A 3,982-nucleotide genomic window follows, 5' to 3' on the forward strand; every position below is an offset into this window, starting at 1 on the left:
TCACAGATTTTTTGGAAACTTCTGTTATTTCATTGGTTCCGATTGCAGGCTTACTCTCCTAGGACAAGGGCCCTTGAAAGTGTTAAGGTTGATGGGATACCACCAGTACTTTAGATATTTGTTGGAATAATTAAGTATAGCATTAATGTCTTAATGTCTTGAGCTATTTATGGTTCTCTGTTACCTGTCTTCGGTTAATTAGCCGTTTATGTTAATTGCCTTGGACATATCAGGAGGCCTCATTAGTAATTGTTGTTGGCCTTTATGTCTGGTAGTTAGCTGGTGTACGTTCTCTATATGTACTTGAGAAGTTCAGTCCTCTGGATATAATGAATAGTTAATCTTTCTATTCCAGTTTATTATCTCCTTTGTTTCTATATGGTATCAAAGCAGGATTCTTAGAATCTGTTGCTGAAAATTGTTGATAATTTTTTAATGGAGGATGAACAAGAAAAGGGTGCATCTTCCCGTTCTTTCACTTTTGAATCAGATTCCAATCCGAATCTACGACTTTGTTCTGTTCTCTTAAATGGGTTCAACTATCTTCCTTGGTCAAGAGCAATCAATTTAGCTCTTGGAGGCAAATCCAAACTTGGTTTCATCAATGGGAAACTCCCTGCTCCTAATATTGATGATCCAAAATTTGAGGATTGGCTCTATAAGGATGAGTTGGTCATGTCATGGATTTTAAATTCCATAGAGCCACAAATTGCTGAGATATTTAGTTACTCCGAATCAGCACTGCATCTATGGGAATCTATCAAAGAAATGTACGGACATCATAATAATGCCGGTCGAATATTCCAGTTAAAGAAAGACATTGCAGGTATTTGCCAAGATGGTAAATCTTTTGTTGAGCATCTGGGAAAGTTGAAGAGCATGTGGAATGAACTTGCTCTCTATAGACAACATACTACTGACACTAAAATTCTTTTAAAGAGGATAACATTTTTCAGTTATTAGCTAGTTTGGACTCAGAATATGAAGATCTTCGCAGTCATATTCTTATGAGTGCGGAGTTACCAACCTTTTCTAATGTCTGTACGACGATCCAGCGTGAAGAAGTGAGGAAGAAAGTTATGAATCCTCAAGGTAAATCCTCTTCTGAAGCTTCTGAATCACATGCCTTTGTGGTTGATAGAAGGAAATCTGAAAGCAAAAATTTCAAGGGGAAGAGAGGTCTAGTCTTTTGTGAGCATTGTGGACAATCACGACATACCAAAGACAAATGTTGGATTCTTCATCCACATTTGAAACCAAAGTTCGGAAAAGATAACAAGAGTGCACAGGGATCTACTGCCAACCAAGTCTCCTTTGACAGCATTTCCACAAATTTTGGTTCATCACATTCATCTGCCCTGATAAGTCAACTTACTCAATTGCTCCAGCAAATTGGTAAATCAGAAAATTATTCTTCTGATGTTCATACTGCTTCTCTTGCCTCAGGTATCTTTCATGCCTTCCTCTCAACTTTTTCATCTAAGTCCTTGTCTAATATTTGGGTTGTGGACTCTGGTGCAACAAACCACATAACAAATAATAAGCAATGTCTTCAAAGTCTTCAAGCACCGGATAAAAATCAATCCGGTTCTTGGTCATGGAAGAATTAATTTACTTGGTTCAAAGTTTTCTTCTATAGCTCTCTATGTCCCTTCATTTCCTTTTCAACTTTTATCCATAGGGAGACTAACTAACTCCTTGAACTGTGATGCAATTTTTTCTCCTCATTCTGTGATTTTTCAGGACCGAATCACCAAGAAGAAGATTGGTGAGGGAGTTTATTCTAATGGTCTATACCTTTTGAATCAACCTTTGAACAAGTCCAGAGTTTTTCAAGCCAGTTCCTCCCAAAATGATCGTTTGTGGCATCAGCGTTTGGGTCACCCGTCTGATCGTGTTTTGTCTTCTTTTTTCCCTTCTTCCACCGATAAGACTCATAACTGTGAAGTTTGTCATTTTTCTAAACAGACTCTTCTACCCTTTGTTCCCTCATCATCTAAGGTTGACAAACCTTTTGAGCTCATCCATTCAGATTTGTGGGGACCAGCTTCTGTGAAATCATTTGATGGTTTTAAGTACTTTGTTACATTTGTAGACGATTTCTCTCGTGCTACTTGGTTGTACTTATTAAAATCAAAGAGTGAAGTTACCTCATGTTTGAAAGATTTTTATAATATGATCTTGACTCAATTCAATTCTCTTGTTAAAGTTTTTAGATCTAATAATGGCATAGAGTTTATGACACACTCTATCTCTGATTTTCTGGCTGATCATGGGATAATCCACGAAACCAGTTGTGTCGGTACTCGCCAACAAAACGGAGTTGCAGAACGGAAAAATCGTGATCTCCTCGAAAAAAACCAGATCCATCATGTTCCAAATGCATGTCCCAAAGAAATTTTGGTCCCATGGCGTTCTTACTGCAACTTATTTAATAAACAGACTTCCCAGTCGTGTTCTTGGTCACAAATCTCCTCTTGAGATCATTAAGGGACGAAGCATAAATTTGGCCCATTTACGGGTTTTTGGTTGCTTATGTTTTGTTCACATTCAATCTACTCACAGAGATAAACTCGATCCTCGAGCTACTCGATGTGCCTTTCTCGGATACTCCTCTACACAAAAGGGGTATAAATGCTATGATCCAAAATCAAGAAAGTTGATTGTACGTGTCAAGAGATGTTTAGTTTGTTGAATCACAATTTTTTTTCGAAAAGCAATCTGGCACTGAACTTCAAGGGGAGTATTCATTTGATCAATTTCCGTTGCCAATTGTTGATGAGTGTTCTTTGCCATTCTGTCAATCTCATAATGAAGCTCCTTCACCAAACTGTACAGATGTGATTCAGGATAAAGGGACCAATTATAATTCACCTTCCAATGAGCCTCGTGTGTCTTACAATGAAGTGCCTCGAAGATCAACTAGAATCAAACAACAATCAGTCAAGCTTAAAGACTTTGTTACTTGTTATGCATCCAGGTATCCAATTCATAAATACATATCCTATAAAAGTATGTCTCCTAGTCATAGTGCTTTCCTAAGTAGCATCTCACAGACACCAGAACCTTCTTGTTTCCAAGAAGCCAACTCTCAACCAATATGGAGGGAAGCAATGAAGGAAGAGCTACGGGCACTTGATGACAATCAAACTTGGACTATTGTTAAACTTCCAAGAGGGAAGAAATCTGTTGGGTGTCGATGGGTTTACAAAACGAAGTTCAACAGTGATGGAACCATTGAAAGGCATAAAGCGAGACTAGTGGCAAAAGATTTCTCTCAAACCTATGGAGTTGATTACAAAGAAACCTTTGCGCCAGTTGCAAAGATGAATACAGTTCGGGTTCTATAATCTGTTGCTGTAAACAATAATTGGCCTCTATACCAAATGGATGTAAAAAATGTTTTTTTGCATGAGGATTTAGAAGAAGAAGTCTATATGAGCCTTCCTCCTGGTCATTCTCAAGAAAATCAAGAAGGCATGGTTTGCAAATTACATAAAGCTTTGTACGGCCTTAAACAGTCTCCATAGGCATGGTATGCAAAGCTTAGCTCAGTTCTTGAAAGCACAGGTTTTAAGAGAAGCAGAGCTGATTCTTCCTTATTTGTTAAAGAAGGATCTTTTGGAAGACTTGTGGTCTTAATATACGTTGATGATATTATCATCACTGGAAGTAGTGTGAATGAGATTAAAAAATTAAAGTTCTTTCTCTCAAGGAATTTTTCCATTAAGGATCTGGGCAATCTTAAATATTTCCTTGGGATAGAGATGGCTTCCTCAAAGAAGGGATTGTTTCTCAACCAAAGGAAATATGTGTTAGATCTCCTTCAAGAAACAGGAATGCTAGACTCCAAACCTATTGATAATCCAGTTAGTAGCAAAGGAACACTTGGTTTGGATGGAGATTTGTTATCTGATGTTGGTCACTACCAAAGGCTCATTGGGAGACTTATCTACCTCACCATCACTCGTCCAGATATCAC

The 3,982-nt window shown here is 37.9% G+C and overlaps 1 pseudogene; it reads left to right on the forward strand.

Moving 5' to 3' along the window:
- Nucleotides 1-435: 435 nt before the first annotated feature.
- Nucleotides 436-3,350, forward strand: LOC147292572 (uncharacterized; annotated as a pseudogene).
- Nucleotides 3,351-3,982: the final 632 nt, after the last annotated feature.

The sequence above is a fragment of the Dryas octopetala genome, chromosome 2, assembly GCF_963921425.1.
Source record: "Dryas octopetala chromosome 2, drDryOcto1.1, whole genome shotgun sequence".
Taxonomy (NCBI): domain Eukaryota; kingdom Viridiplantae; phylum Streptophyta; class Magnoliopsida; order Rosales; family Rosaceae; genus Dryas; species Dryas octopetala.